This window comes from Salvelinus sp. IW2-2015, unplaced genomic scaffold, assembly GCF_002910315.2.
Source record: "Salvelinus sp. IW2-2015 unplaced genomic scaffold, ASM291031v2 Un_scaffold16326, whole genome shotgun sequence".
In the NCBI taxonomy this organism is placed as follows: domain Eukaryota; kingdom Metazoa; phylum Chordata; class Actinopteri; order Salmoniformes; family Salmonidae; genus Salvelinus; species Salvelinus sp. IW2-2015.
Window position 1 is genome coordinate 915240 of NW_019957535.1, and position 11949 is coordinate 927188.

The 11949-nt window shown below is 43.2% G+C and overlaps 1 pseudogene; it reads right to left on the reverse strand.

Moving 5' to 3' along the window:
• Positions 1-8889: 8889 nt before the first annotated feature.
• LOC112080436 (uncharacterized) lies at positions 8890-9678 on the reverse strand (annotated as a pseudogene).
• Between the last annotated feature and the right edge of the window lie 2271 nt (positions 9679-11949).

Sequence of the window (11949 nt, forward strand, 5' to 3'; positions counted from 1 at the left end):
ATCACATTGTATAACCACGATTTGTGCTGCTAAATATGCACATTTTCGAACAAAACCTATATGCATTGTGTAATATGATGTTACAGGACTGTCATCTGATGAAGTATATCAGGGTTAGTCAAAAATTATATATCTTTTGCTGGATTGTTACGATCGCTAACCTTTGCTACTGGTAAACGGCTTGTGTTTCCGGCTATTGTGGTAAGCTAATATAATGCTAAATTGTGTTTTCGCTGTAAAACACTTAAAAAATCTGAAATATTGGCTGGATTCACAAGATGTTGGTCTTTCATTTGCTGTACGCTGTGTATTTTTCAGAAATGTTTTATGATGAGTATTTCGTTATTTGACGTTGGTCTCTGTAATTATTCTGGCTGCTTCGGCACTATTTCAGACTGCAGCTGCAATGTAGAACTGTGATTTATACCTGAAATATGCACATTTTTCAAAAAAAACATATGCTATACAATAAATATGTTATCAGACTGTCATCTGATGAAGTTGTTTCTTGGTTAGTGGCTATATATATATCTTTATTTGGTCGAAATTGTGATAGCTACCTATGCAGGAAAACAATGGTGGAAAAAAAAGTTGTCTTTTGCTATCGTGGTTAGCTAATAGATTTACATATTGTGTCTTCCCTGTAAAACATTTTAAAAATCAGAAATGATGGCTGGATTCACAAGATGTGTATCTTTCAACTGGTGTCTTGGACTTGTGATTTAATGATATTTAGATGCTAGTATTTACTTGTGACGCTATGCTAGGCTATGCTAGTCAGCTTTTTTACTGTGGGGGGTGCTCCCGGATCCGGGATGGTGTGCAAGTAGAAGTTAACTGTGATGTGTCAGGCTACGAGATTCTGCAGCCTATCCACTTCGCAACATTACCACTAAATCTGTTGTGAAGGCTTTGTCACCGTTCATCTACATTTTTGGAATACCTCAGTTGATTCAGAGCCATCAGGGCTCCAACTTCACTTCGCACATATTTTTACAAGTCTTGTGACAATTGTGTTTAAAACATAATCAGGCCAGTGCTTATCAGACTTCAAAGTTACTGTTTGTTACGTGCATACTGCACTGAAATAAAACGTGACTGGGAAGAGGGATTACGCTGGTTGCTACTCGCTGTTAAAGAAGTATCACGAGAGCACTGGTTTCAGTCCTAATTACCTTGTTTTTGGTCATATTGTGCATGGTCCTCTTGTTGTATAAAAGGAAGGTGGTTGAGCCTCCCCCAAATTTGTTGTCATATGTTAGTGTTTCTGACACCGGTTGTATGTAGCTTGTGAAATGGCTAAAGAAAAACTAGCTTCCTCTCAGGTGAGGATGAAAAGGTTGTTTGCCCGGTGAGCTGAGCCGCGACAATTTAGTCCAGGGGACCAGGTTCTGGCCCTGCTGCCCATTGTTGATTCTCCTTTTCAGGCCAAATTCAGCGGCCCATACACTGTGGTTCGCCAATTGTACGATCTGAACTATCTGATTGCGACCCCTGAGCCAGAAAGGCGAATCAGCTCTGCCATGTCAATTTGTTAAAGCCCTATTATGCTCGTTTGTCTTCTGAATTTGCTAAATCAAAACTATGTGCTAAAACTGACGTGGTTAGTCCTGTTCTTTTGGTGGAATCCGTTGATCTGAGGTCAGCCACTTCACCTTCATATGCAGTGTGATGAACAGGGGGTGCCGGGCCCTGATGGTGGTATTTTGCAGGGTAGGTTGAATTCTGAGTCCCTTGCAAACTTGGAGAGTTTGTTGGGTCACCTGTCTGATTGCCAAGCAGAGTTAACTGATTTGATCACTGATTTTCAGTCTTGTTTTGCTCACACATAGATATGGTAGGAGAAAATCCAAAGAAAAACCAACCTGAATTGTTTTTTTTTTGAGAGCCCATGCTCTTACAATGGAAAGCATAGGGGAATATCCAATTCCAGCTCCCACATTGCAATTCCTATGGCTTCCACTAGGTGTCAACAGTCTTTGTTCAAGGCTTCAGGCTTGTAACTCGAATAACGAGTAATAAATACGTTTTAGTTCAACGACATCAGTTTGGAAATCATTGTTTGCATGTGCGATGAAGAGGACGCGTACCTGCTAATATTGCTTTCCTATTGAACATACTTCTTTCCGTATGAAATCTTAGTTTAATTACATTTTGGGGTACTTGAGGAATAAATAGAAACGTATTTTGACATGTTGACACAAAGTTTAGGCGTAGATTTTCRGATTCCTTTCTCTGCATGTTGAACGAGTGGATTASTCAAATCGATGGCGCCAACTAAATCAACTTTTTTGGGATATGAAGAAGGATTTTATCTAACAAAACGACACTACATGTTATAGCTGGGACCCTTTGGATGAAAAATCAGAGGAAGATTTTCAAAAAGTGAATATTTAATTGCTATTTGTGATTTTATGAAACCTGTGACGGTGGAAAAATATGTTGTGGGGCGCCTCCTCAAACAATCGCATGGCATGCTTTCGCTGTAAAGCCTACTGTAAATTGGACAGATTAGATTAACAACAATTTCAGCTTTCAACCAATATAAGACACTTGTATGTACCTAAATGTTTAATATCCATAATTTTAAAGATTATTTATTTGAATTGTGAGCCCTTCAGTTTCAACGGAAGTTGTCCCTCTAGCGAGACGCCTAGCCTTAAGAAGTTTTAAGTACATGCTGGTTAATGATATCGCTGTACCATCATTCTCCAGTTGAGCCTCCCCGTGTCTCTTGGTGAGCAAGCCAGATAGTTCTCTTAGATTTTGCACTGACTACCGGAAGGTTAGTGTGACACAATCGGACTGTTACCCACTCCCACGGATGGAAGATTGTGTTTACCAGGTTGGTGCTGCCCGGTTTGTAATTAAACTTGCTGAAGGGTTACTGGCAGGTGCCTTTGTCATCAAGAGCTCGTGAAATATCTGCTTTAATTATTCCTTCAGGTCTTTTCTCCTATACGGTCAGGAGTTTAGGCCTACGCAAGGCTCCCGCTACGTTTCAGCGTCTTCTGAATAGGGTCATCTCTGGCCTTGAAGGCTGTGCTGTTTATCTAGATGATGTGGTTGTTTTATGGTGACATTTGGGAGCGCTATCTGGTGCAGATACGGACTCTGTTTGAATGTTTGGCTGAGGCCTGTCCCACTTTGAACTTAGCCAAATGTGAGTGTGCCCAGGCAACAGTGACCTACCTCGGCAGAGTGGTCGGGCAGGGTCGTGTTCTCCCGGTGCGGGCTAAAGTGGCCGCTATCGATCTGTTTCCACCGCCCACCAYCAAGAAGGAGCTGCAACGCTTCCTAGGTATGGTTGGCTATTATCGGGGGTTTTGCTTCGACTTCTCCACGGTTGTAGCACCTCTGACTGATCTGTTAAAGAAGAGGGCTGATTTAATCTGGTCTTCCTGCTGTCAGAGTGCTTTTGAAAATGTGAAACTGCTTCTTAGCTCTGACCCTGTGTTGGCTGCCGCATGATTGGAACTGCCTTCAGCCTATATGTGGATGCCAGTAATGTAGTGGCAGGTGCCGTGTTGCGTCAAGCAGATGGGGGTGTTGAACATCCTGTTAGTTATTTCTCCCGAAAGTTTAACAGCTATCAGTTTAATTATTCAGTGGATGAGAAAGAGGCCCTTGCTTAAATCTGGGCGTTGCAGCATTTTGAGGTATATGTGTGGTCCCTATTGTTGTTTACACTGACCACAACCCCTTTACTTTCCTGCACACCATGCTTTGCCCAAATCACAGGATTATGCGCTGGTGTTTGTTCCGGCAGGCGTTCCATTTGGATGTACGTCATGTAGAAAGTGTGGATAATGTTGTGGCTGATGCCCTTTCCCGTGCACCGATTTAGTCGATCTTAGGACGCCTTCGTTGTTTTTTTTAAACATTTTCGGTTGGTGGTCTGTACAGGGTTTATTTTGTTCTTTCTGTTGCTCTAGCTTCTGCTCTCCTGTCGCTTGGTCTCCATTTCTTTCTCTTAAATTGTTTTAAATTGCTTCCAGGTACCGTGGTTGCTGAGGTTGGATGGGGTCAGGGGATTTGGTTGGGTTGGTATCATCGGAATCCGGTGGGCCTCTTTATGGTTTGTATAGTATTTTGTGTCTGAACGTTTATTAGTTATGGTTTTTGATTAGTTATATTTGTGTGGTTGTGGGTTTTGTTTTCAGGTCTTTGTTAGTTCCTGATTTTCATAGGGGAGGGGGTGTTACACCCCCTCGGTTTCCCTGCCTCCTTCTCTGTGTTTGTGTTTATATTTGCAGATTGGGGACAGGTGGAGCTGATTGGGTCGTTAAGGTGATAAGTTGCACCTGGGTTTGGGATCAACTAGGTGATAAAAGGTCCTGGTGCCCAGTCCTGCCTACCTCTCTCTCTCAGCAAGTACCATTTTGTTTTGTGATCTGGTTGATTGTTTTTTTTATTAGGTGCACCCTTAACACTTACACACATTTTAGCTTCATCTCCATTACATCCCTCACATGCCTACTTTCACACTTCACAAGTTAGTTTTCTTGTTCAAATCTAGGCTAAGCACTATGCCTCCCTCAACAGTCATATGTCGAACAACATCCCTTATTGTACAAGTAATATCCATAATATCCCTCCCAGGAACATTGTACGTCTGACTCAGATATGATACTCCCCATCACTTTGTTAACACGGTTAGCGAAAACCCTTGCCAAAATCTTCTCAGTATTCCGTAAACTTAAAGGCCTAAGATTTTCCAGCTTCTCCCTGCTCCATTTGTTTTATAATATTTAACAATCCCGTGGACAATGATTATGGAACTACCTGTGCCTGTTGCACGTCCAACAATACAGGTGATAAAATATCCACAAATTGATGATACAACTCACTTTTCAGCCCATCTGATCCCAGACTTTTTTCCCTATTACTGGCCAAGATAGCCTCCCGTATCTCCTTATTAACCGTCATATATTTTTCGTTCAGCATCAGATAATTTAGCATCAATAAAACCTAAAACCTCCTCACTACAGCCTTGATCGCCCCCCCCCATACATGCACTCTTTTCAAAGTTATGCACAGCAGCCTGCGCTTCCATAAAGCCTGCCACATCATAACCCTCCACCGTATCAACTTTTTCCAGCTCAATGTCAAGTCGTTTATTCAGAGCTATACGCTCCCTCTTTAAAAGAAAATTCCTCCATCTTGAATATTCAACACTCAACCCTCTAATCTTCTCTTTTAGACCCTGCCACCACAATCCAATATTAACACATTTAAAATCACTCAACATTTCTGTTTAATACAATCGGCAATCATATCAATATATTTCTCTTTTAGTAGCTCAGCATTCAAACACCATACACCACCCCCTCTAGTAGGCAAACTATGACCCAGCAGGAACCCAAGAGAGGCATGATCACTTAAATTTTTTTAATCATACATAATCTTGTGAACATATTGCACCACATTTACAGCCGCTAAACAATAATCAATGCGGCTTTGCCTGGGATTGTTTAAAACAAAACTGCCTCCTCGAGAAAGCTCTCTTACCTGGATGCATACCCCGACATGCATCACTCAATGATCCTTCATTACCCCCAGCAAGACTAGCCTAGACGGATCAGAGCACAATAATGCACTCCTTGACATGTCCAGTTCAGTCAAACGAACGTTAAAATCTCCCAACCAATATACAGTTACCCACACAATGTTGCTCAAGTGACTGAAAAAACAGGGCTCGGTCAATCTCATTATTAGGTGCATAAACATTCAAAAAATGTAACACTTAAAAGCCTACCTTCATCCGTGTGCACTTCCCTAATATTCTGCAGACTATCCCGCTTAATTAAAATAGCAGCCCCACAAGTCCTCTCCCTACCTTTATTAAAATAAAGCAAATCCATCCATCATACTGTTAGTCCAGTGTCTCTTGAAGGCATTAAATAACAGCCTGAAGTAGGCTTACTGTCTGGTCTAACTTTTCCATATCTTAGTCTCATTAATATTGACAGACATAACGCTCACCATGAGTAGGAGTATGATGTTTATTGTTTCCATCATCAAGACCCAGTCTTTTTTTTTCTTCTTGATATGCCTCCTTTCCTTCGATTCTTTTCTTATCCTTTGGACTTCATCCGAGGACACATCACCTACAGAGTCCTGTGTGAGGATTCACCCTTCACCTCCATACTTTCAGGACTAGTGTCAGATATAAAACCTTCATGATCAGCACCCCCTGCACCTTCAGACAGATCCGTGGCCGACACTCCTCCTCCGGCTCCTTTCCATCTTCGACGACGCCTTCCAAGAACTCTCCGTCCATGCTAGACCCGATTCCATCCCCATCTGCCACAGTAGATTCATCACCCTCTTCTCCTTCACCATCCTGGCCTCCCTTTTCTCCATCCCATCCCCCTCCACTCTCTTCTACCACCTCCTGTTGTTCCATGTCATCACCATCTGTCGGCCCAGAACACACGCAGTGGATGCCGCTCTCACCACAGCCATTGCAAGGTCTCCCCGTTTTCACGAAGCACTCTCGCATAATGCCCTTGTATTCTCCATCGCCGGCATAAAAAAATCATGGCAGTCCCGGACTACRTGGCCAGGCTGAATACAAATGTGTGTCACACGGGAGTATTCGGGCCACTCCAACATCTCGAACTTTGTAGATTACGGTAGCGAGTGCACCACGTCTGTGACCCGGACCTTGCAGAATTTTGTGACATCCGCGATCTCCGTTACCAGCCATAATCTCCTCTAAATCAGAAACCGCCGACATACCCCATCCTTCCAATTTGGCAACAATAGCATCATCACTAATATACACAGATATATTCATGAAGGAAGCAACCAGTTCATCCGATGAAATGTCCCTCGCCATTACCGTACACGATTTGATTTTCAGTCCATCCATCAGTCACTCCTTCCCATGGACATGCGACATTGTTATCTTGTACTTCTGATCCCCCTTGAATCTGCACCCTGTCACCGCTCCGCATGCCTCCTTTATCCCTCGCAGCAATTCCATCGTTAGTTTACGATTCCCAGTGATATCCACCGCCACGGTACAAGCCCTATCATAGAACTTCTCCCTCGATGGTGGTGCACCAGGATTATTTTTTCCATGTCCCGCACTCTGTTTCCTCGCGTTGGTCATAGAAGCCATTGTAATCCATCCGGTTACACCGAGACCTTTCCCCCAACACCACAAGCTGCTAGGGGAAAAACAACTAAACTAATAATTCAAACAAAAAAAACGTTCAATCAAATTGCCAAACAAAATATATGTACACCAAAAAGCAGCAAACAATTCCCTCTCCTACAAAACCAACTTGCCTGCAACAACCTCAATCACTGACCCTGCTTAGCTTCCGAGATCAGATGAGATCGCAGGCCAGGCTAGCAGGCCACCTCAGATAGCAGACAACACAAAACTGAAGACAGTGGGAGGAGCTAAGGGAAGACAAAAGGATACACAGGGGAGGGGAAATGCAAAACAGAACAAAAGAAAATATAAATTAATAAAAAGGACCAGCGGGCCTGTAGTCTACCACCAAGACCACCACCTTACCCAGGACAAAAGAAAATAATTGTGAAACAGAACAGCAATAATACACTTAACTTCTTATGGGCCAACATCCGGTGAAATTGCAGAGCGCGAAATTCAAACGACAGTATTATAAATATTTAACATTCATTAAATCACAAGTGTTATACATTAAAATAAAGCTTAGCTTCTTGTTAATCCAGCCGCTCTGTCAGATTTCACAAAGGCTTTACGGCGAAAGAAACCATGCGATTATCTGAGGACAGCGCCACGCATACAAACACATGAAAAACATATTTCAACCAGGCAGGTGCGACACGAAAGTCAGAAATAGCGATATAAAAAATGCCTTAGCTTTGATGATCTTCTGTTGGCACTCCAAGGTCCCAGTTACATCACAAATGGTCCTTTTGTTCGATAATGTCCTTTATATCCATAACTCTGTTTAGCTGGCGCGCTTCAGTCAATAATCCACCCAGTTTCCCTCCATCAAAATGAATCCCAAACGTTACTAAAACTTTTCCAAACAAGTCAATCAACGTTTATAATCAAACCTTAGGTACCCAAATACGTAAATAAACGATAAAATTTAAGACAGAGAATCGTTGTCTTTACCGAAGAAAAATACCAAAGAACGCACGCTCTTCCACGCGCTTTGAAATACTACAGCCAAAATGGGAGCCACCGAGAACTACAATTTCTGGCGAATTTAAAAAAAAAAAACAGCCTGAAACGCATTCTAAAGACTGTTGACATCTAGTGGAAACCATAGGAACTGCAATCTGGGAGGACTTGGCCTTATAATAAAAGTGATGGCCATTGAAATAGTGATAGGCTGAATAATTTTTTGGTGGATGGTTTGTCCTCGGGGTTTCGCCTGCCATATCAGTTTTGTTATACTCACAGACATAATTAACGGTTTTAGAAACTTTAGACTGTTTTCTATCCAAATCTACCAATTATATGCATATCCTAGCTTCTATGCCTGAGTAACAGGCAGTTTACTTTGGGCACGCTTTTCATCCGGACGTCAAAATACTGCCCCCTGCCCAAGAGAGGTAAAAAAATAAAATAACTCATAGCACAATTAACTGGGCGCCCTCCAGCCGATCTCCTTTCCGATCAAATACAGCAACTGTCAAAAACTACACTAAGAACAGATATATATATTTTTTAAAGTTGTGACATTTCCTTTTTGTACAACATTTATACACAAAAAAACAGCATTTGAATATTACATTTAAATGTGTTTAAAACAATAGAAACAACCATGAATAAAAGTGTTTTTTCTTGTCAAACATCCAATCTGTAAAAGCCATTTAAAGTGTACAAATGATTTTTAAAAAGTAAAATATTTTTAAGACATGAAAACAATTTGTTTAAAAAAGTGCTGTCCTTCGGGGCCCAGAGGAGATCCTTCCCCTAGGCGCAGCACTGTCAGGCCGTGGACGCCGGGACCTTGGGTGTTGTGGGGGACACTCCGCCTGGGGTCGAGGCCCCCTTCTGTACCAACCCAGGTCTACCATGGCTACGATGGCCACTGCCTGGGGGGTGGTCTCTACTCGTTTCGCTACCAGCAGGTTGCGGGAGGACCACAGTGCATCCTTCAGACACGTGAGGGTGGGCCAGAGCTTGGTGAAGGCCTTCGGTGGAATAGGCCTTTGGCCCACCCTATACAGCACAAGCTGGCGCGTTAGGTCCTCCCCTGCTGGCAGACACGGGGAGATCAGGGGGCCTGCTTCCTTCCACAGGTCCCTTGCGGCTCTGCACTCCCAGAGCAAGTGCCTCACCGACTCATCTTGGCCGCAGCCTTGTCGGGGGCAGTCGGGTGTCCTCGCCATGCCCCGGGAGTGCATAACGGCCCTGACCGGGAGGATCTCGTGGGCGTCCATCCAGGACATGTCCCGTTGCCGGTACAGCAGAGCAGGATGGGCCACGTTGCGCCAAACCGTTGTGGGCTCGCCTGTAACAAGCCCGCGCACTGGACACACTGGTTCCCGCTCCTGCACAAGAGCGCGATGTTTAGTTAAAACCGTGACTGCCTCTTTTTCCAGTTTAAAATGTCTTAACTTCTGGAGTTGGACATAGGGTGTGGGGAGCTAGAAAGAGACTGGAGCTCGCAGGTAGACCGAGATCAGCCTCAGGGTCCTGAGGTTAGATCCCAGCCAGAATAAAAACAGAACTGAATAATAATAGCACAGGTAAAATCACAGCTTTAATGATTAAAACCTTGCCCTCATAAGTCAGCTGTCAAAGTACCCAAAAACCCAGTTGCTGTCTTACTGTGCCCAGGATCCCACTCCAGTTGCCGCTCCCTCCTGGGCAAAATTTACCCCCAGTACACTTATGTCCGTCGTTTTAACAGTCAGTGGTAGTCTGGTCAAGTCTGGGTCTGCCCACGGTCCGAAAATTTGGCCCTCTGTCTTGTCTCTGTTCAGTCTTGCCCGTACCAGTCAGTCCTGTCCAGGGTCCTGTCGACGGATAAAAGGTCGGTACATAAAATGTTCACGTCGTCTGTCTAAAACACGCACTTGGTGGTCATCCCTCCACTCCCCGGGATACCCACCCCACTGATCCGTTGGTTCCGTCGCAAGACCTGTGCCAGTGGTTTGATACAGGCCACAAACAGAAGAGGCGATAAAGGGCAGCCCTGACGGAAGCCGCAGTGTACTCCCACTGCTTTTGACAAATGCCCGTTTACAAGGACTTTGCTGGTGATATCCCTGTACAGCAGTCCCACTCAAGCTAAGAACCTGTCCGGGAAGCCCATTTTTTGCAGTACCTTGAGGTACTGGTGCGAGACCCAATCAAAGGCTTTTTCAAAATCTAAATTTAGGACTACAAGCCGCATGTTTTTGTCTCTTGCATCTCTGATCAGTACCAGGCTGTCGGGGGATCTTCCTTCTGGGAATGGCACAGGTTTGGTCTGGGTTAGGGGTTATGTTTAGGTTGGGGACAAATTCTTAATACCGAATAGGTGTTAAGGGTTCATTTCACATGGTCCGAGTAAATAAGGAGGACTTCCCAAGCATTCCTGTGGTTGAATTGTGTTTCTAGCCTGAACTGTTTGGCCGCTGTAACCCAAAATCACCTTAAATTTAGGTCAGGCTTCATTCTGGGCCTACTTTTTTGGTCTTGGAAGAAAATGGCCCAGGCTGCCTACTAACTTTATAAACATTTCAAGATAGCAGTTGGTTCAGTCTGATCATCTCATGTACTGCTGGAACTTTATTCATTTTCACATTTAATTGAATTGTATTTTTATGACAAATTCCAGAGTCTCAGTGCAATGACAATGTTGAGCCATGTGCCTGGTGATTGAACGGATGGTAACCTCATCTCAGCCTTTCAAATACTTTAAAATTAGAGGATGCACAACATTTTCAACATTTAGAGATATCAGTTTGTTAGGATGGTTAAGGTTAGTGTTAAGGTCAGGGTTAGGGTTAGATAGGTTATTGTTCTCTAATAATTTTCATTTAGGCCTGTGATCAAAAGTACCCCGTTTTTGAATCCACAATCTCTCATTAGTCTGTCTGTGTGTTAAAACTTCTTTGTGATAGGGGGCAGCATTTTCACTTTTGGATGAATTGCGTGCCCATAGTGAACTGCCTCCTACTCTGTCCCAGATGCTAATATATGCATATTATTATTGCTATTGGATATGAAACACTCTGAAGTTTCTAAAACTGTTTGAATGATGTCTGTGAGTATAACAGAACTCATATGGCAGGCAAAAACCTGAGAAAAAATCCAAATAGGAAGTGAGAATTCTGAGGCTGGTCGATGTTCAACTAATCGCATATTCAATTCCCTGTAAGATATGGATCTGTTTGCACTTCCTACGCCTTCCACTAGATGTCAACAGTCTGTAGAATGTGGAATGAAGCCTCTACTGTGATGTTGAGCCGGATGGGAGGTGTTTCAGTCATTGGTCTGGCAGAATGCGCGTTCCAAACGATATCGTCTTGCTTTCCACAACTTCTAGCGACACAAAGGAATTCTCCGGTTGGAACGTTATTGGATAGTTATGATAACAACATCCTGAAGATTGATTCTCTACTTAGTTTGACCAGTTTATTCAACCTGTTATATAACCTTTTGAAGTTTTCGTCCGAGTTCGCCTGCATCTGCGCGAGCATTTGGACATGTGCACTAAACATGCTAGCAGAAGTAGCTACTTAGACATAAGTAATGGACATTATCGAAACAAAACAACGATTTACTGTGGAACTAGGATTCCTGGGAGTGCATTCTGATGATCATCAAAGGTAAGGGAATATTTATGATGTAATTTCGTATATCTGTTGACCCCAACATGGCGGAGAAATGTTGTTATTTTTGAGAGCCGTCTCAGATTATTGCATGGTGTGCTTTTTTCCGTAAAGTTATTTTGAAATCTGACACAGCGGTTGCATTAAGAATTAGTTTATCTTTAA